Raw genomic sequence first — 22,700 nt, 5'->3', positions numbered from 1 at the left:
TATATGTTACAGAACGTCCACAGTCTATTATTGATTTTGGCTTGTACAAATATAAATCTCCCACTCGGGTCTAACGTTTGATTCTTTATCACATATGTCAAATTCCTATTGAACATTAAGGCCACTCCGCGTTTCCTGCTATTACAAGGAGTTGCTATTATTTCAGCAATCCAATTAGTTTGCAACTTTTGTATTTCCGCTGCATTCAAATACAACTCTTGCAAAAAAAATGACATAAGGCTTTTGACGCTTTAACATTTTGAGCACATTTTTTCTTTTAATAGGGGAAGTGACACCTCCCACATTCCATGACACACACTTCAACATTTAATTAAAAATGTTATGTTAAAAACCATTATCATATACAGTTAACTTTCTTCCTCTCTGTCAAGAAGTAAGGTCTAATCTATCCATCACCACTACAGACATGCCTACCGCACCTGGTGTTCCCCGGCGGTTGCCCATCCCGGTACTGACCAGGCCCAGCCCTGCTCCACTTCCGAGATCAAACGGGATCGGGTGTTCAAGGCCGCTTGGCGGTAGACCTGTAATACACAAAATGAGACTATCAAGACTCAGGACTCACATAAAAGAAAGATAGAAAGGGAAATAGGAGAAAAGAGAAAAAAAACACCAAAAGAAAGCCCCCCCTTTCTGCAAGCAAAATAAATAACCAACATATTATACATCCTCAGTACTCTATATTAGTAAATAAACATGAGCGTCCTATCATAGCTCTACACCCTTGCCTAAACAATATTTTTTGGCTTCTGTTGCTGAATTTAATACGGTCACATTCCCTTCTGAAAAAATTACAATTTTGGATGGGTACCTCATGTTAGCCTGCATCCCTGCCTTGATTAAGCTAAACAATAGGGTGCCATTGTCTTTCTCTTTGCGGAGGTCTCCGTTGAGAAATCCTGAAACAGGAAGACAGGTCTCGTACCTATCTTGAACCCCTGAATTTTCCTATAATGTCTCATAATCTGTACCTTATGTTGGAAATTAAATACTTAATTATCAACATCCTAGGGCGCGAGTTACCTTCTTGATGCTCCCTTACTACTCCTGTCCTGTGCGCTCTCTCTACATGTATTTTTTCTGCCAGCTGCATCCCTAACAATTGAGGTAAGGTAACTGAAGCATATAATACTAAATCTTGATATTCACTCGACTCAGGTAGTCCAATTATACGGATATTATTCCTGCGAGACCTGTCTTCCAGGTCCTCTATTTTGGATTGCATCATTTTTATTTTATTTTCATAGTTGGCCCAATTGGTATCTTGTACATTTTGTCTATCCTCAACTACTGAAATTCTTTCTTCTACTTCTAGTATCCTATTTGAAAAAGACCTGATCTCAGTGGAGAGAGTAGCTATCTCCATTTTAACTGAATCGAATTGGGGTAAAAGCATTTCTGCAAGTTGATTAAGTGTCAGCTGTTTCTCAGTACCTGCTAACTGAGGATCCATATTATCCTCCAAACCTGTATCCTGTGCTGTTTTGGACTTTTTGTCTCTCTTGGGGGGCATCGCGGGGGACCTGACTTTGAGATTAGGGATATACCTTTCCATGAAGTGTGTGGTGATGTGATAGTGTTAATGAAAATTTAATTTAGTTGTGATTATAATTAGATATGGAGAATCTGCGAGAAGAAACAAAAAAAAAGGAAGTGAAAAAAACAACTCTCTGCTAAACCAGAGTGGATCAAGTGCACCTTTTAACTAATAGTGCCCAGAGTGCATTTGCAACTGTAGTTGCTCTAAGAAAAAGTACAAATAAAGGAGCTCCCCCTAAGAAGTCCTAGTGAGGCTTCTGGTGCCTGTATATTGTGTAATGTGAAAATGGAGTGATCCGAATAATTTGACAGAGACTGACTGTCTCACTGCATACCCTCTCTCCTGTCTAATCAGCACAAATTGTTCGCTCACCCCTGCGTCCCTTTACAAAATATTTGTACTTAGTAGTCTTCCCAAGTTATCCAGCACTTTCTATTAACGACTTATTAACTCAATCTTTAAATCTGTTAACATAATCATGCGTACCCTCTCTCCTATCCAATCAGCTCAAACAATTTTACGTCTCCCCTGTATCCCTTTTCCTTATCTCTGGGATTACTTAACCTTCCGATGTTGTACAGTTTTTTTCTACTAGCAATAAAATATCTAAACAACAAACTCTATCCACCTGATCACATATCTTAACCCCATAGGGCACTTATCTGCAGGTGCTATAGTCAAAACCTTTCCCTGCCAATATAGTTCAACCTGTAATCATTTATAATCAATTGTCACCGTTGCAGGGTGTGCTGTAGGGGAGAAAAAAATAACAATGCAGTAAATGTCCCGGCAGTAGAAAAAAATGGTAAATAAATGCCCCAATTATTACGTATCACAATATTTGTTTTAACTCTTAGCTGCCGTTCCGGTCAACATGTGCAGTTAGAGGTTTAGCTGTTAATATCTCATTTTGTCTCCGAAAATTGAATGTCAGTGTAGGGATATTTTAATAATTTACAGAGCACAGTACTCCCCCAACACAACCTTCCAATATTAATAACATTACCCAGGAAGGCAAAAGTTTGTCAAACCGTGCCAGCTCACTGTCCACTCCCCTCCTTCAAAGTCAGAGACCCTTTCTCTTAGGGGCACAGGTTATCTATGAAAGGAAAGCAGTCCTCCTGTTGTCTGAGTAATTGCAGGATTAACTCTTACCACCTCCAGCACCTAGAATATGATCAAACTTCCTCAATAAAGAAATGCAAAACGAGGCTCAGTGGAGAACCCCAAACTACTAGGCTTCAAACTTAACCTTTATAACCCAGCCGGGGTCTATCTGGCTTGATGAATGGGGCCACAGTCTCTCAGCAGTCAGCTTGTGGTGTTCCAGCTAATCTGCTCTGTCCAAAATTTATCCTTATGCTCTATAATTTCTATGTTCTGCTTCAAGGCTGGCTGTCCTTTACCACCTCCTCGCTTTATGCCTTTAATCAGCGAATCTTATTGTCTCTCCAGCTGCCCGCCGCTAAAGTGAGCCCTTACACCTCCAAGCAGCCCTCCAGACCCGTCAATCTTCAACCCCCATTCCGACACAGTTCTTTAACACCAATAACACTTCGAGGTTCCTATGCAGGCACACAGACATAAGCGTTAAATCACCAATGCCTACAGAGGCAATACTTGCGTGACCTGCTGCTCGTCTGCTGTCCTGCTGCCTTGTGAACGTTCTCCTCCTCTAACCCACCACTTGCCTGGATCCAGGCGAGACACCTCCCGACTGTTCCTGGGCAGGTCGGCTGGTCGGCTGCCTCACACAGCCCACTTTCGAAGGTGTGTTCCGGTGTTGGTGCAGTCCGAGGGTATACTCTCAGTGACTATTGGGGTGTTCTGTCATCCGCCTGCAGCCTCTCTCCGGTGTGACTGTTGATGTTGTGTGTGTATCCGTGGCTGATACCAAGCAGCTAAGTAGCGGTATAAGGGACTTCCGTCGCAGTTGTATGCCCTCCCCAGGCAGGTCTCTCACTCCCGGCAATAGGAGAATTTGTGGCGGGGTGTGTTTGAATTCGGCTCTCTCTCACAGAGCGCTAGCGTGTACACCTGTTGCATGCTCGTCCCACAGGAAGTCTCCAACATTACATTTGTGGATTAGTGGTCTAGTGTTGTATAGTCCGAGGGTGATAGTGTAACCCATATAGTCCTCAATAGTGTAACCCGCACTAGGCCTCAATCTTCTGATCCTGGCTCTGTATTCAGATAAAGAGCTAGAATAAATTGTGGGCTATCCTCATTAGATGGAGTGTCAAAAACTGTAAAAGATCTGTTGTATATGCTCTTATGGTATTTCAATAACCAATGGTTTATAGAAAGTTTCTCTGGATCTCTAAGGACGTGCATCCTCTCCAGAATTCCCCCAACAATATAGATTTTTAATAAAATTTTTAAAATAAAAAACACACCAAGGGGCATATTTATGAAAGTGCGGGTGGACATGATATGTTGTAGCATATCATGTCCACTGCACATCGATAAATGCTGTCAGCATACGCATAACTTTAATATAATTAAAATAGAGCTAAATTAAACTTACAATGATTAACTAAATAAACCTATTAACCCCTTACCTGCCAGCCCTCCATATCGCAACAACCTTAATTTAAACTATGAACCCCTACACCTACCCCTAACCCTACCCCTAAACCTAACAATAACCCTACCCCTAACCCTAACACCTCCTAAATTTAACATAATTAAAATAGAGCTAAATTAAACTTACAATTATTAACTAAATAATACCTATTTAAAACTAAATACAACCTTACCTGTGAAATAAAACCTAAGCTAGCTACAAAATAAGTAATAGTTATATTGTAGCTAGCTTAGGTTTTATTTTTATTTCATAGGTAAGTTTGTATTTATTTTAACTAGGTAGACTAGTTAGTAAATAGTTATTAAAGGAACACTGAACCCAATTTTTTCCTTTTGTGATTCAGATAGAGCATAACATTTTAAGCAACTTTCTAATTTACTCCTATTATCATTTCTTCATTCTCTTGGTATCATTATTTGAAATGCAAGAATCTAAGTTTAAATGCTGGCCCATTTTTGGTGAACAACCTGGGTAGTTCTTGCTGATTGGTGGATAAATTCATCCACCAATAAAAAAATGCTGTCCATATTCTGAAACAAAAAAAGCTTAGATGCCTTCTTTTTCAAATAAAGATAGCAAGAGTACGAAGAAAAATTGATAATAGGAGTAAATTAGAAAGTTGCTTAAAATAGCATGCTCTATCTGAATCACGAAAGAAAAAAATTGGGTTCAGTGACCCTTTAACTATTTACTAACTACCTAGATAAAATAAATACATACTTACCTATGAAATAAAACCTAAACTGCCTTACACTAAAACCTAACATTACAAAAAATAAAAAAAACACTAAAATCACAAAAAATAAAAAAACCTACCATTACAAAAATAAAAAAACCTACTATATCCAAAAATCCAAAATAATTAAAAAATATTCCTATTCTAATACCCTTTAAAAAAACACCCCAAAATAAAAAAAAGCCTAATCTAAAATAAACGGCCCTTAAAAGACATTGCCTTAAGTTAAACAGCTCTTTTGCTACAAAAAAACAAACACCCCCTAACAGTATACAAACCCCCACCCCCAAACTACCAAGGGCCCTTAAAAGGGCCTTTTGTAGGGCATTGCCCTAAAGATAATAGCTCTTTTCCTACAAAAGAAAACAAACACCCCCTAAAAAAATACTTTACACAAAATAACAAACAAATTATCAAAAATAATAAAAATTATTCCTATTCTAATACCCATTAAAAAAAACCCACCCCAAAATAAAACAAACTAATCTAGAATAAAATACCAATGTCCCTTAAAAGGGCCTTTTGTAGGGCATTGACCTAAAGATATCAGATCTTTTTCTGAAAAAAAATACCAATACCCACTAACATTACACACACCCCCAAACCCCCCCCCCCTAAAAAAACCTATCCAAAAAAAACTACGCTACCCATTGCTCTGAAAATGGCATTTGAATGGGCGTTGCCCTTAAAAGGGCATTTAGCTCTTTTACTGCCCAAACCCTAATCTAAAAATAAAACCCACCCAACAAACCCATAAAACAACAACACTAATCCCCCACTTACAGTTTTTGAAGTCCCGCTTGAACGATCTTCATCCCGGTGGAGAAGTCCTCATCCAGGCGGCGAGAAGTCTTCATCCAGACGGCTTCTTCAATCTTCATCCCGGCAGAGAAGTCCTCATCCAAGCGGCAAGAAGTCTTCATCCAGGCGGCCTCTTCAATCTTCATCCAGGCATCATCTTCTATCTTGATCCCGGCGGCGCTGAGCAGGTCCATCCTGAAGACATCCGGCGCGGAGCATCCTCTTTATACGTTCCCCGCCGTACACTGAATTTTCAATGCAAGGTATGTGATCCTAGATGGCGTCTCTTGTATTCCTATTGGCTGAAAAATTTGAATCAGCCAATAGGAATTAGAGCTGCTAAAATCCTATTGGCTGTTCAAAACAGCCAATAGGATTTAAGCAGCTCTCATTCTATTGGATGATGAATCAGCCAATAGAATAAGAGCTGCTTAAATCCTATTGGCTGATTTGAACTGATTTTTTGGGTGTTTTTTTTTTTTTAGATTAGGGTTTGGGCATGTAATAGAGCTAAATACTGTTGGGGGGTCTTTGTATTTTTTTTACAGGTTAAAGGGCTGTTTAACTTAGGACAATGCCCTATAAAAGGCCTTTTTAAGGGCCATTGGTAGTTTATTGTAGGCTAGTGTTTTTTTTTATTTTGGGTGGGCTTTTTTATTTTGATAGGGCTATTAGATTAGGTGTAATGCTTTTTTATTTTTGATAATTTCGTTTGTTATTTTTTGTACTTTAGTGTTTGTTATTTTTTGTAATTTAGTCTTTTTTTCTAATTAGATACTTTTTAATTTTTATAGTAGTGTTAGCATTTTTTTAATGTGTAGTTTAGTTTAATTTAATTGGTAGTTAGTTTAATTTTAGTTTAATATTTATATTAGTTTAATTGTTAGTTTAAACTTAGTTTTTTTAATTTGACAGGTAAGTTTTAATTTATTTAAACTAGGGAAATTGTAATTTTAATATAAAGTTAGGGGGTGTTAGGGTTAAGTTAGCGTTATGGTTAGGTTTAGAGGTTACTAGTTTAATTTAATTTATTGCAATGTGGGGGGCTTTCTGTTTAGGGGTTAATAGTTTAGTATATTTCATTGTTGGGGGCTTGCAGTTTAGGGGTTAATAGGTTTATTATAGTGGCAGCGGTGTAGGGTTTAATAACTTTAGTATAGTGGGGGCGATGTGGACTGACGGCAGATTAGGGGTTAATAATATTTAAATAGTGTTTGCGATGTGGGAGGGTGGCGGTTTAGGGGTTAATAAATGTATTATAGTGCTGACGATATCAGGGAGTGGCGGAAACATAATTTATGCTTACCTGATAAATTTATTTCTCTTGTAGTGTATCCAGTCCACGGATCATCCATTACTTGTGGGATATTCTCCTTCCCAACAGCAAGTTGCAAGAGGATCACCCACAGCAGAGCTGCTATATAGCTCCTCCCCTCACTTCCATATCCAGTCATTCGACCGAAACAAGCCGAGAAAGGAGAAACCATAGGGTGCAGTGGTGACTGTAGTTTAATTAAAATTTAGACCTGCCTGAAAAGGACAGGGCGAGCCGTGGACTGGATACACTACAAGAGAAATAAATTTATCAGGTAAGCATAAATTATGTTTTCTCTTGTTAAGTGTATCCAGTCCACGGATCATCCATTACTTGTGGGATACCAATACCAAAGCTAAAGTACACGGATGATGGGAGGGACAAGGCAGGAACTTAAACGGAAGAAACCACTGCCTGTAGAATCTTTCTCCCAAAAACAGCCTCCGAAGAAGCAAAAGTATCAAATTTGGAAAATTTGGAAAAAGTATGAAGGGAAGACCAAGTTGCAGCCTTGCAAATCTGTTCAACAGAGGCCTCTTTTTTTTTTTTTTTTTTTTTTTTTAATTTCAAATTTTTATTGGTGAAGAATTCTCAATTACAACAATAACATAGTAAATGATTTTGGAGCACACAGGCTCCTACAGAAAGTATAAACAGAAAAATTGGAACAATAACAGTATTTCAGATCAGAATGTGTTCATAAAATGAAAAATGAGCGAAATATAGCTCAAATCAGAGGAGGTGGGTTAGCTGGGGCGGGGGAAGGGGCTGGGGAGAAAGGGAAGGTAGTAGTGGTGTTAAAGATAGAGATTTAGTTCTTATGTAGAGGGTACATGGTGAGGGTTGTCTAGTGTGTGTTTACTCTAGTGTTCGGGGCCCAAGTAATGGTGTGGTTAGATTGCCAGTCTGCCCACACTAGTTCAAATAGGTCTGAATTATTTAGAGAGTAAAAGATAGGTTTCTCCATGTTGTAGATGTATGCCATATAATTTAAGATGCATGACCACTTTGGGGGCGTCTCGGTTTTCCATGTCTTGGCTATTGTCGCTTTAGTAGCTGTTAGCAAATAGATTGCTAGGTATGCTTGGTGCTTAGGTAACTTAGCAATGCCTATGTGTAAAAGGGCATTAGAAGGAGTTGTGGGAAGTGTTATGCCTAATCTCCCTAGCTTACGGAAACAAGTACTCCATAAGGGTTTTAACTTAGGGCATTCCCACCATATGTGTAGAGAATCTCCTTTTTTGCCGCAATTACGCCAGCATAGGGGAGATGCAGAGTCAAACATTTTGTTAAGTCTCGCAGGGGTAAGGTACCAGTGCGTTAAGAGTTTGTAATAGGTTTCGAAGAGTGTAACACAGTGTAATGCTTTTTTGGTGAGGGAGATTACATGTTGCCATACCTGTGGGGGTAAGGTCAGGTTCAGAACCGATTCCCATTTGAGTAAGTGAGGAAGCTTATTCTCAGGGTCTGAGTTTCCTGTTAAGGTGTAATGCATTGATAGTGGTCTGTGTAGTTTGTTACCTTGTTGCCAAGTCGTTTCCCAGAGTGTACGGGGTCGGTGCAACTCAGGTCGAAATCCCCAACTAATAAGAAAGCTCTTTAGTCTTGTATATTCATATGTCATGTACCTGGGTAAGTTGAAGCCAACCTTTGTTTCTGAGAGTGTCATGAAGCGCGGGGTTGGTGAAGTAACCCAAATGTCAGCTACTGTTTGTATTCCGATTCTTGTCCAGCCATGAGGATGAGAGTCAGGTAAGCCTCGTAGGAGACCCGTCAAGGGAGTGATAGGTGAGGGATGTGGGGCGATGTGTGGATAATGTCTTAGCTTATCCCACATGGCGAGGCATTCTCGTATTATGTTGTTGCTAATGTCTGTGGTCCGTCTTAGGTGGGCAGGAATCCAAATTAAGTCGGGTAAAAATATGTGGTTTGGGAGGGAGGCTTGTTCTATGGTTTTCCATTTACTAGGGGAGTCTTTCGCACCCCATTGCGAGATGTGAGTGAGCATGGCTCCCTCGTAATACCTAGTTATCGATGGGGAGGCTATACCTCCTCTACTAAGGGGGCTTTGAAGAATTTTATGCGCCACTCTGGGGGGTTTGTGTTGCCATATATATTTTGTAAATTCACTCTGAAATTGGTGGAGGAGATACCCCGGGATACGAAAAGGTAGACATCTAAATAAATAAGTAATTTTGGGTAGGAAAGACATCTTAAGGGCCGTTAACCTACCTATCCATGAGATGTAAGTGTAGTCCCATTTGTCTTTCAGAGTGCGCAGTTCGGCTAAAAGGGGCAGGTAATTGTCTTTGATCATCTGAGGGATATTGTTCGATATCTTAACACCTAAATGGGAGATGAAGTTGTTAACGCAGTGTACTCTATATTGAGCCTTTAGGGTGTCAACTGTGTCCTGTGAAAAGCCCCAGGTAAAGATTTCTGTTTTATCTAAGTTTAATTTGTAAAGTGACATGTCTCCAAAGGAGTCTAAGATTTCTATCAGTCTCGGGAATGAGGATAGGGGGTCTGAGGAGAATATTGTGATGTCGTCAGCAAAGAGTGCAATTTTGTGAATAGTGCCATGTAGGCGGATGCCGTCAAATTTTTTATCTTGTCTGATTTGTTCTGCTAATGGCTCGATTGCCAGGGCAAAAAGAAGAGGTGAGAGTGGACACCCTTGTCTGGTGCCATTAGATATTGGAAAGGGGGGGGCGAGGCGAAGCCTAGACCTCTAACTACTGCTGAGGGAGTGGAGTAAAGAGCCTGTATCGCTTTGATAATTTGATCTGGGAAACCAAAAATTTTAAGGGCTTCCCATAAGTAGGACCACCTAATGCGGTCAAAAGCCTTCTCTGCATCTAATGAGATTACAGAGAATGGCCTATTTAGTCTGGTGGATTCAGTGCAGATGTTTAAGAGACGTCTAGTATTGTCGGGTCCCTCGCGATGAGGGATAAATCCTACTTGGTCTAAGTTTATAAGTTTCGGGAGTAGTTTAGAAATGCGTGTAGCAAATAATTTGGCATAAATTTTAACATCTAAATTAATCAGGGAAATTGGCCTGTAATTGGAGCATAAAGATGGATCTTTTTGGGGCTTAGGAATAGTAATCACCGTGGCTTCCAAGAATTCCTGACTGAACCTGCCCTGTTCTCTAGCGTGATTAAAAAATCTTAAGAGTAATGGGGTTAGCTCGTTTGTGTATGTTTTGTAGAAAGCTGCTGAGTAGCCATCCGGGCCCGGAGTTTTGAAAGGTTTTAGATGCGTTATTACGTGTTTAATTTCCTTAGAGGTGAAGGGGGATGAGAGTGTTTCTTGGTCGTCAGGCGACAATGAGGGGAGATTTAAGCTGCGAAGGAAGGAGCAAATCTTATCGACAGGGGTTAGTTTATCACTTGCATTTTTTTCTAAATTGTATAGGTTTGAGTAGAATTTCTCAAAACATGTACCAATGTCTAAGGGTTTGCGGTATGTCTGGTTCTCAAATTGGATCTGGTGAATTCTTGAGGTACTCGCTCTGTTTTTAAGTTTATTGGCTAGTAGTGTATCTGCTTTGTTACTCTTGTGGTAAGTAATCTGTTTCAATTTAAATAAATTAGCTTGGGTGCGTTTTAGCTCTAGCTGGTTGATATGATTTTTAATCTGTATAATTTGAGCTGTGGTTCCATCTGAGGGTGTGCTTCTATTTAGGAGTTCTAGTCGACGCAATTCAATATGAGATTTAGAGAGGGGTAGGCCAGATAGCTTTTTAAGATGAGCTTGTCTTTTAATTATGAGACCTCTAAAGGTGGCCTTTGCCACACCCCAGAGTGTGTCATCTCTGACCTGGTTATTATCATTAGTTTGGCAGTAGAAGGTTATGTCTTTTCTCAGGGTTTCCTTGAATGCAGCATCCTGTAGGATGTCATGTGGAAGGCGCCATGAAGGCCTCACATTATGTCGTTCCGTTGAGCGGAGAGTTACTGAAACTAGGTCATGGTCAGACCATGGGCATAGGGAGATGTTAGAATGTTTGACTTGGTCAAGGGTTTCTGCTGAGCAAAAAACATAGTCGAGTCTGGAGTACGTTTTATGAGGGAATGAGAAGTGAGTGTAGTCTCTGTCTCTAGCATGAAGTGAACGCCATACATCAAAGTAGCAAAAGTGGGTAATAATTTGTCTGAACTTTTGGGAAAGTTGAGCAGAAGGGGTAGCATGTTTTGTACGGGTAGTTCTTTTTCTGTCTAGTACTGGGTCCCAAGTCATGTTGAAGTCCCCCGCTAGTAAGACTCTGCCTATTTTTATCCGGTCAACTGTGTGTAGGATCCGTTTGAGGTATCTAGGTTGATGTGAGTTAGGGAGATAGATAGAGACTAAGGTGTGATCAGTATGGTCTAGCTTACATGTTAGAATGAGAAATCTAGATTGCGGGTCTTTTAGAACTTGGATTGGTTCATAGGCTATTCTTTTGTGAATTAAAATTGCTGTGCCTCTGGCTTTTTTTGAGAAAGAGGTGTGTTCGAGAACAGTGTAATCTTTAGATATTGTGTAAGGAGGGTTGTCTAATGACCAATGTGTCTCCTGAAGGAAGGCTATGTCAGGGTTATGGAATTTGAGTGACCTAGCTAAAAGGCTACGCTTATGTGGGGAGTTTAGGCCTCTTACATTATGGGTTAGTATTTTGAGGGGGGCATAGGGAGGTATGGGGAGTAGATCAGGTCTTTTAATAAAAGTTAGTGTAGGTGGGGGGGGTAGGGGAATAGACAACAGGTAGAGTGAGAGAAAGTTAGCGAAAATAGTTCGCTATGGTGGAGCCCTAGCGTGGGCTGCCTGTGGGGGGGGAGAGAAGCAAACAGAAACAGGGGTCTATGGGATGAACCCTGCTCCGCAGTAATCACTGTAAATTAACTTACGATTACATGTGCGCAATTCTTAAATTAATACAACAACATTAAAATAACAATCAAACACATAACTTAATTGTACTATCTAATAGTAAACTTTTTAAACTTTAACTCAATCTCAGTTATGATCTGTTGGAGACAGGTAAAACTTCCAGGTTAAATGAAGTCTAGGTAAGTTCCGTTAAAGGCTACCAGACGTGTTTTTACGGTGGGTTAGTTTTAGGTTTCTTAGCTCTTTGCTCTTTAATAGACCATTCGGGAGCCGAAGCTCTCAGCTTTGGGTAGGTTGGCTGTAATGGTGGAGGTTGTTCATGGTGTAGGCCCCATGTGGCCAAGAGAGCCATACCTTGAGGTATGGAGTTGATTGTGTGGCTCTGGTTATTTCTGGTGACCACTAGGTTTGTAGGATGACCCCACCTGTACTTAATATTGGCCTTCCTGAGTGTTAGATTAATTTGTTGGAAGGTTTTACGGTACTGCAGTGTATGAGTTGAAAGGTCAAGCAGAAGCTGAATATCTTTGAATTTTTCTGGCATAGGCGGTCTTTTGAAGGCTGCTTGCATAAGTTTGTCTTTATATATGTAGCTGTGGAAGCAGACAATTACATCTCTTGGTTTGTCGGCGGGAGCAAGTCGCGATCTTAAAGCTCTATGGGCTCTTTCCATTGTATCAGTATGTCCATCTGGGGTGCCCACGAGTACTGCAAACAGCTCCTTTAGATAGGGTTGGAGATGAGTATTCTCTATAGTTTCTGGGATGCCCTGAAACCGGATATTATTTCTGCGAGATCTGTCTTCAATGTCTGCCATTTTAAATTCAAGTTGAGTCATCTGGTCTGCTAGGCTTTCAGAATAAGTGAGCAGGTTTGATTGATCTACTGCTAGATCATCCTGTTTCCGCTCAAGTGCTTCAACCCTCTCCCCAATCTCTGAAATTTCCTTTTTCAATTCCGCAGAGGAACGCTGAATTTCCTGGGTGATAGAGCGTGTCTGACTGGCCAACATATGTTGTAGGGTAGCCTTAGTAATGTAGTGATGTGATGGCGCTTCTGAGCGCACACTGGAATGAGATTCAGCATCTATCGACTCAGGGTCACTCATCTCCTCATTGGTGACAGGCTTAGATTCTTTTCCCGATTGAGTAAAATGATCATAAACAGTCTTCTGAGTGTTGGTGGAGGGTTTCCCCTGTCGTCTGGGCCCATGGGGCATTGTGCTAAGACTGTTAGATATATCTGTAAGTTAAAAATTAGCACCAACCTTCTATTATAGAGCACTCTTAGAACAATCTGAAAAGTATAAAGCACCGTATAGCAAAGTTTACTAGTTCTGATATGTATTGCTAAACTGCGGAGCAGGGGTCAACAACACCTTCTATATTTATGGCATTTTGTTACAGCATCACATAATAGATAGAAATTGAACCTCTCGGTCCCAACATACAAGTTCAAGTAAGTGAATCACTGGCACCTCAGGGAGTGGTGGGATACGACTGTGTAGAAGGGAAAAAGGAGAAGGGAAGTGACTAGCCCAGACTGACTGGACCGGAAAGGGAGAGGTGCCAGAGAAAGTTAACAATCAGTGCAACTCAACAGAATACTGAGTGGAGGTGAATAAGATACCCTTCTATTAAGTCATTAAGTTGTTAATTCAGGAGTGTAGGTGTAGGTGGTGTTCTTCAGGGTACAAGATTTCAGAAGGTGTGTTTCAGTGGTGGAAGTGCAATGTGGGAAGACCAGGCTATGTGTAGTGATTGTGCTTGCTGCAACGTGTCAGTGTATGTATGGCTAGGGGAGTGTGCCAATATATCAGAGGCCTCATTTTTAAAGGCCCAGGTGGAAGCCACAGCTCTAGTAGAATGAGCTGTAATCCTTTCAGGAGGCTGCTGTCCAGCAGTCTCATAGGCTAAACGGATTATACTCCGAAGCCAAAAAGAAAGAGAGGTTGCCGAGGCCTTCTGACCTCTCCTCTGTCCAGAGTAAACAACAAACAGGTTAGATGTTTGGCGAAAATCTTTAGTAGCCTGTAAGTAAAACTTCAAGGCACGGACTACGTCTAGATTATGCAAAAGACATCCCTTCTTTGAAGAAGGATTAGGACATAATGATGGAACAACAATCTCTTGATTGATATTCTTGTTAGAAACCACCTTAGGTAAAAACCCAGGTTTTGTACGCTGAACAACTTTATCTGAATGAAAGATCAGATAAGGAGAATCACAATGTAAGGCAGATAACTCCGAGACTCTTCGAGCCGAGGAAATAGCCATCAGAAAAAGAACTTTCCATGAAAGAAGTTTGATATCAATAGAATGAAGGGGTTCAAACGGAATCCCTTGAAGAACTTTACGAACCAAGTTTAAGCTCCATGGAGGAGCAACAGGTTTAAACACAGGCTTAATTCTAACTAAAGCCTGACAAAATGCCTGAACGTCTGGAACTTCTGCCAGACGCTTGTGTAAAAGAATAGACAGAGCAGAAATCTGTCCCTTTAAAGAACTAGCTGATAATCCTTTGTCCAAACCCTCTTGGAGGAAGGACAATATCCTAGGAATCCTAACCCTACTCCATGAGTAATTCTTGGATTCACACCAATGAAGATATTTACGCCATATCTTGTGGTAAATTTTCCTGGTGACAGGCTTTCGTGCCTGTATTAAGGTATCAATTACTGACTCGGAGAAGCCACGCTTTGATAGGATCAAGCGTTCAATCTCCATACAGTCAGTCTCAGAGAAAGTAGATTCGGATGATTGAAAGGACCTTGTATTAGAAGGTCTTGTCTCAGAGGCAGAGTCCATGGTGGAAAGGATGACATGTCCACTAGGTCTGCATACCAGGTCCTGCGTGGCCACACAGGCGCTATCAATGTCACCGATGCTCTTTCCTGTTTGATTTTGGCAATCAGACGAGGGAGCAGAGGAAACGGTGGAAACACATAAGCCAGGTTGAAGAACCAAGGCGCTGCTATAGCATCTATCAGTGCCGCTTCTGGGTCCCTGGACCTGGATCCGTAACAAGGAAGCTTGGCGTTCTGGCGAGACGCCATGAGATCCATTTCTGGTTTGCCCCAATGGAGAACCAATTGAGCAAACACCTCCGGATGGAGTTCCCATTTCCCCGGATGAAAAGTCTGATGACTTAGAAAATCTGCCTCCCAGTTCTCTACACCTGGGATATGGATCGCTGACAGGTGGCAAGAGTGAGTCTCTGCCCAGCGAATTATCTTGGAGACTTCTGACATCGCTAGGGAACTCCTGGTTCCCCCTTGATGGTTGATGTAAGCCACAGTCGTGATGTTGTCCGACTGAAATCTGATGAACCTCAGTGTTGCTAGCTGAGGCCAAGCCAGAAGAGCATTGAATATTGCTCTTAACTCCAGAATATTTATTGGGAGGAGTTTCTCCTGCTGAGTCCATGAACCCTGAGCCTTCAGGGAGTTCCAGACTGCACCCCAACCTAGAAGGCTGGCATCTGTTGTTACAATTGTCCAATCTGGTCTGCGAAAGGTCATACCCCTTGACAGATGGGCCCGAGATAACCACCAGGGAAGAGAATCTCTGGTTTCCTGATCCAGATTTAGTAGAGGGGACAAATCTGTGTAATCCCCATTCCAATTACTGAGCATGCATAATTGCAGCGGTCTGAGATGCAGGCACGCGAATGGCACTATGTCCATCGCCGCTACCATTAAGCCGATTACTTCCATGCACTGAGCCACCGTGGGGCGCGGAATGGAATGAAGAACACGGCAAGCATTTAGAAGTTTTGATAACCTGGACTCCGTCAGGCAAATTTTCATTTCTACAGAATCTATTAGAGTCCCTAGGAAGGAAACCCTCGTGAGAGGAGATAGAGAACTCTTTTCTTCGTTCACTTTCCACCCATGCGACCTCAGGAATGCCAGAACTATCTCTGTATGAGATTTGGCAATTTGAAAGCTTGACGCCTGTATCAGGATATCGTCCAGGTAAGGAGCCACCGCTATGCCTCGCGGTCTTAGGACCGCCAGAAGTGAGCCCAGAACCTTTGTAAAAATTCTTGGGGCTGTAGCCAACCCGAATGGAAGAGCTACAAATTGGTAATGCCTGTCTAGAAAGGCAAACCTCAGGAACTGATGATGATTCTTGTGAATCGGAATGTGAAGGTAGGCATCCTTTAAGTCCACTGTGGTCATGTACTGACCCTCTTGGATCATGGGTAAAATGGTTCGAATAGTTTCCATCTTGAATGACGGAACTCTGAGGAATTTGTTTAGGATCTTTAAATCCAAAATTGGTCTGAAGGTTCCCTCTTTTTTGGGAACCACAAACAGATTTGAATAAAACCCCTGTCCTTGTTCCGTCCGCGGAACTGGATGGATCACTCCCATTACAATGAGATCTTGTACGCAGCTTAGAAATGCCTCTTCCTTTATCTGGTTTGCAGATAATCTTGAAAGGTGAAATCTCCCTTGTGGAGGAGAAGCTTTGAAGTCCAGAAGATATCCCTGAGATATGATCTCCAATGCCCAGGGATCCTGAACATCTCTTGCCCACGCCTGGGCAAAGAGAGAGAGTCTGCCCCCTACTAGATCCGTTGTCGGATAGGAGGCCGCTCCTTCATGCTGTCTTAGAGGCAGCAGCAGGCTTTCTGGCCTGCTTGCCCTTGTTCCAGGACTGGTTAGGTTTCCAGGCCTGCTTGGATTGAGCAAAAGTTCCCTCTTGTTTTGAAGCAGAGGAAGTTGATGCTGCACCTGCCTTGAAATTTCGAAAGGCACGAAAATTAGACTGTTTGGCCTTTGATTTGGCCCTGTCCTGAGGAAGGGTATGACCCTTACCTCCAGTAATGTCAGCAATAATTTCTTTCAAATCAGGCCCGAATAAGGTCTGCCCCTTGAAAGGAATGTTGAGTAATTTAGACTTTGAAGTAACATCAGCTGACCAGGATTTGAGCCATAGCGCCCTACGCACCTGGATGGCGAATCCAGAATTCTTAGCCGTTAGTTTAGTCAAAGGAACAATGGCATCAGAAACAAATGAGTTAGCTAGTTTAAGAGTTCTAAGCTTGTCAACAATTTCAGTCAATGGAGCTGTATGGATGGCCTCTTCCAGGGCCTCAAACCAGAATGCCGCCGCAGCAGTGACAGGCGCAATGCATGCAAGGGGCTGTAAAATAAAACCTTGTTGAATAAACATTTTCTTAAGGTAACCCTCTAATTTTTTATCCATTGGATCTGAAAAAGCACAACTGTCCTCAACCGGGATAGTGGTACGCTTTGCTAAAGTAGAAACTGCTCCCTCCACCTTAGGGACAGTCTGCCATAAGTCCCGTGTAGTGGCATCTATTGGAAACATTTTTCTAAATATAGGAGGTGGGAAAAAGGGCACACCGGGCCTATCCCACTCCTTACTAATAATTTCTGTAAGCCTTTTAGGTATTGGAAAAACATCAGTACTCACCGGCACTGCATAGTATTTATCCAGCCTACACAATTTCTCTGGCACTGCAATTGTGTCACAGTCATTCAGAGCAGCTAATACCTCCCCAAGCAATACACAGAGGTTCTCAAGCTTAAATTTAAAATTAGAAATCTCTGAATCAGGTCTCCCCTATTCAGAGACGTCACCCACAGACTGAAGCTCTCCGTCCTCAGGTTCTGCATATTGTGACGCAGTATCAGACATGGCTCTTACAGCATCTACGCGCTCTGTATCTCGTCTAACCCCAGAGCTATCGCGTTTGCCTCTCAATTCAGGCAATCTGGATAATACCTCTGACAGGGTATTATTCATGATTGCAGCCATGTCCTGCAAAGTAATCGCTATGGGCGTCCCTGATGTACTTTGCGCCATATTAGCGTGCGTCCCTTGAGCGGGAGGCGAAGGGTCCGACACGTGGGGAGAGTTAGTCAGCATAACTTCCCCCTCGACAGACCCCTCTGGTGACAATTCTTTTATAGATAAAGACTGATCTTTACTGTTTAAGGTGAAATCAATACATTTAGTACACATTCTCCTATGGGGCTCCACCATGGCTTTTAAACATAATGAACAAGTGTCCTCTGTTTCAGACATGTTTGTACAGACTAGCAATGAGACTAGCAAGCTTGGAAAACACTTTAAAGCAAGTTAACAAGCAATATAAAAAACGTTACTGTGCCTTTAAGAGAAACAAATTTTGACAAAATTTGAAATAACAGTGAAAAAAGGCAGTTACACTTACAAAATTTTTACAGTGTATGTAACAAGTCAGCAGAGCATTGCACCCACTTGCAAATGGATGATTAACCCCTTAATAACAAAAACAGAATAATAAATGACAAAAACGTTTTTTAAACACAGTCACAACAACTGCCACAGTCTACTGTGATTGTTACCCTCCTCAAACACGACTTTGAAGCCTTTTGAGCCCTTCAGAGATGTCCTGTATCATGCAGAGGGAAGCTGAATGTCTCTGTCAGTATTTTTATCTGCACAGAAAAGCACTAAAATAGGCCCTTCCCACTCATATTGCAACCGTGGAAAGCTTCAGGAAACTGTTTCTAGGCAAAAATCAAGCCAGCCATGTGGAAAAAAACTAGGCCCCAATAAGTTTTGTCACCAAACATATATAAAAATGATTAACATGCCAGCAAACGTTTTATATTACACTTTTATAAGAGTATGTATCTCTGTTAATAAGCCTGATACCAGTCGCTATCACTGCATTTAAGGCTTAACTTACATTAATCCGGTATCAGCAGCATTTTTCTAGCAAATTCCATCCCTAGAAATATATTAACTGCACATACCTTATTGCAGGAAAACCTGCACGCCATTCCCCCTCTGAAGTTACCTCACTCCTCAGAATATGTGAGAACGGCAGTGGATCTTAGTTACTTCTGCTAAGATCATAGAAATCACAGGCAGATTCTTCTTCTAATGCTGCCTGAGATGAAACAGTACACTCCGGTACCATTTAAAAATAACAAACTTTTGATTGAAGTTAAAAAACTAACTATAATACACCACTCTCCTCTTACTACGTCCATCTTTGTTGAGAGTTGCAAGAGAATGACTGGATATGGCAGTGAGGGGAGGAGCTATATAGCAGCTCTGCTGTGGGTGATCCTCTTGCAACTTCCTGTTGGGAAGGAGAATATCCCACAAGTAATGGATGATCCGTGGACTGGATACACTTAACAAGAGAAATAGGGGTTAATGCTTTCTTAGAGTGGCGTCGATATCGGGAGTGGCAGATTAGGGGTTAATACATTTATTATAGTATTTGCGATGCGAGAGTGCCTCGGTTTAGGGGTTCATAGGTAGTTTATGGGTGTTTAGTGTACTTTGTAGCAGTTTAGTTATGAGTTTTATGTTATGTTTTAAGTTTACTGACTTTAGATGGCAGTACAGATCTTGTCATTTTAGAGTGTAACGCTCACTTTTTAGCCTCACCGCAAAACTCGTAATACCAGCGCTATGGGAATCCCATTAAAAAACTTAATTTTTACGATTGCGGTACTGACGTTGCGTTACAGGCTAAAAGGCTTGCGGTACACCTATACCGACAAGACTTGTAATGGCTGCGGTGCTGTTTTAACGCTGAAAATACCATATTTTCAGTGTTAAAAGACGAACGCACAAACTTGTAATCTACCTGAAAGTAAAGGAAAACTCACATAAACATTTTGTGCACTGGCTACAATATGAGTGGAAGAAATGGAAAAATATACCTTTTCCTGGATCTGATTAGAAAACATTATAATCACCCAGGTGCATCCTATGTTGTGTACAGATGCTTTAAGATAGGCTTAGTTCTTGTAAAGGCCACTAAAGAAAATAAGCAGATTGCCTTGCTTGCCAACTGGAGGGCAGCCTATGATTTCACTAGGAATGTTTTGACAGGTTTTCACTAGTATTATATTCCCACTAAGACATCCTGCCAGAAGTTGGTATTTTCTGGTGTTTCTAAGCTGCTAGATATCTGATTTGACTTAGATGTATCTATGGAACTGCAATAATATGTCTAGCAAATACTGAGCTAGACATATTATTGCATAGAAACTTTTTAAAGAGACCTACCAGGCGTTCTGAGCAAAATAAATCCAGATGTTTATTTTAATAAATCCAAACCAAAGACAACTCATCTGTACTATTTATTCACCATCATATATATGGAATGAGCCTTTATCTAAGCACAAGTTATCTCTGACATAATATATATATTATAAAATATTGTTATTGTAATTTTACTTATTTGCAACTGTATTAAACACACAGTAAAATGTTTCAAAACAGAAATTGGTTAATGTCTGAAGATTTCTGTCATAACATCACACCTTCATCCACACCAGAAGCGCACTAGAGAAGATATGTAAACAATCACAACAGAGGGCTTCTTACAGCCAGCTGAACCTTAGCAACATTCCTCTCTTCTGCTGTTAATCTCTAGATAGTTAAGGCTGGAAATATTTTCAACTGTAAAAATGAGCAGCAGGACCTGTGTTTTGGATTTTTGGAAATGCAGAGGTCTGTCTGTTATTGGCATTAGTGATGTCGCGAACCGCCATTGAATTCAATAGGCAGGCGAACTTTAAAACCTACAAGGACTCTTTCTGGCCACAATAGTGATGGAAAAGTTGTTTCAAGGGTACTAACACCTGGACTGTCGCATGCTGGAGGGGGATCCCAGGCAAAACTCCCATGGAAAATTACATAGTTTATGCAGAGTCTGCTTTTAAGCCATAATGGGCCTAAATCAACTAACATTCCCAAATTGTTTGCAATAACGTGCTTTAAAACATCAGTTATGATGTCGTATCTATCAGGTAGTGTAAGGGTTACGGCCGCATCACAGTGACAGAGCAAACTCCAAGTGTTACGCACCGCAATCAACCGCAAACAGTCCACTTGCACAACAAATATGATTGGTGTAAATATTTTTCAAGTAGGCCTGGCACACAGGCTTGGAAGGCAGTAGAAAAGTGCAATTCTAGGGCACGAGCAAACTGAGGATTAAGATCAACAATCAAGAATTTTTTAATTTTAATTAGTAACTATACTGTTATGATTGGTGTAAATAGTTGGCAAGACGGCCTGGCACAAAAGGCTGGCAGACAGGAGGTAAATGCAATTCAAGGACACTAGGAGACTGAATACTGACAGTCAAAACAGTGATGATTGACAATTTTTGCAATACTGTTAAAAGAAATATGATTGCTGGCAATAATTGGCTAGGTGGGCCTGGCACACAGCAGGCTGCAAGGCAGGAGGAAAGTGCAATTCAATGGCACCAGCAAACTGAGGATTCACAACAACTATTACCAAAAATTTTAATTTTTAATTATTAAGAATACTGTGACAACAAATATGATTGGTGTAAATATTTTTCAAGTAGGCCTGGCACACAGGCTTGGAAGGCAGTAGAAAAGTGCAATTCTATGGCACGAGCAAACTGAGGATTAAGATCAACAATCAAATTTTTTTTAATTTTAATTAGTAACTATACTGTCTGTGACAACAATTATGATTGGTGTAAATAGTTGGCTAGACGGCCTGGCACAAAAGGCTGGCAGTGACAGGCAGGAGGTAAATGCAATTCAATGGCACTAGGAGACTGAATATTTGCAGTCCAAAAAATTATGATTTTTATTTTTTTATATACTGTTACAAGAATTATGATTGGTGCCACTAATTGGCTAGTTGGGCCTGGCACACAGGCTGGCAGATATGAGTCGTGGATGGTAGGTAGGGCAGCAATTTAACACAGTATGCTGTGTAAGTGACAAAAACACAGGCCTGATAGAAAATTAAGTTAGATTACACTAGCAAAATATTTAAAAATTTTAGATTTTAATATTAAAATTATGTTAAGAAGTGCAATGAACATATGACTCTATGAGTGGTCGCACTGGCTGGCTGCTACGTAGGGCAGCAATTAACAACAGTATGCTGTGTAAGTCAGATAGACAGTTAGACACAGGCCTGATAGAAAATAAAATTAGATTACACTAGCATAATGATTTAAAGACTTTTTTGGGGAATTTAAAGAAAAAGGTTAAGCACATACATATGAGTCGTGGCTGATAGCCTTGGAAGGGCAGCTATTAAAAACAGTAGGCTCTGTAAGTCAGATACACACACGCCTGATAGAAAATACTATTAGATTACACTAGAAAAATGATTTAAATTATTTTTTGGGGGGGGGAATTAAAAAAAGGTTAAACACATATGAGTCGTGGCTTATAGACTAGGGAGGGCAGCAAGTAAACACAGTAGGCTCTGTATGTCAGCAAAACACACAGGCCTGATAGAAAATTATATTAGATTACACTATCAAACAAATGTAATTTTTTTTTTTTTTAGATTTAAATTAAGGTGAAGAAGATATGAGTGCTGGGTGGCTGCCTGGCACAGACCAATTAACCAAAAGACTGAAAAAAAATGAGGTATATTAATGCTGAGTGAGCCTGACAGACACAGGCCTGATAGTAAATGTAATTAGATTACACTTGCAAAATTTTTTTTTTTTTTTTTAATTTAAAATAATGTTATAAACGGATATTAACACTGGTGGCTGGCACAGAGCAATGAACCAGAGTATATGATGTGTGACACAGGCCTGATAGAAAATGAAAAAAAATTACACTAGCAAAATAATTAAATTTTTTGGTTAGTTAAATTTAAACTAATGTTGTTTGGGAGATATTAGTGGTGGCAGTAATCACAGCATATGCTGTGAGCCTTAAACACACAGCCTGAAAGCCAGGCAAATGCTAATAAAAAAAAAAAAAGAAAAAAAAAAAAACGGCACGAAATATAGCCCTAAAAAGGGCTTTTTGTGGTGCTGTGCTTGC

The 22,700-nt window shown here is 40.7% G+C and overlaps 1 pseudogene; it reads right to left on the bottom strand.

Moving 5' to 3' along the window:
• Window positions 1–428: 428 nt before the first annotated feature.
• On the bottom strand, window positions 429–545 carry LOC128651031 (uncharacterized; annotated as a pseudogene).
• Window positions 546–22,700: the final 22,155 nt, after the last annotated feature.

Source organism: Bombina bombina, chromosome 2 (assembly GCF_027579735.1).
Source record: "Bombina bombina isolate aBomBom1 chromosome 2, aBomBom1.pri, whole genome shotgun sequence".
Classification (NCBI taxonomy): Eukaryota; Metazoa; Chordata; class Amphibia; order Anura; family Bombinatoridae; genus Bombina; species Bombina bombina.
The sequence above is the reverse complement of the archived record's forward strand: the minus strand, read 5'-3'. Positions and strand labels throughout refer to the sequence as shown.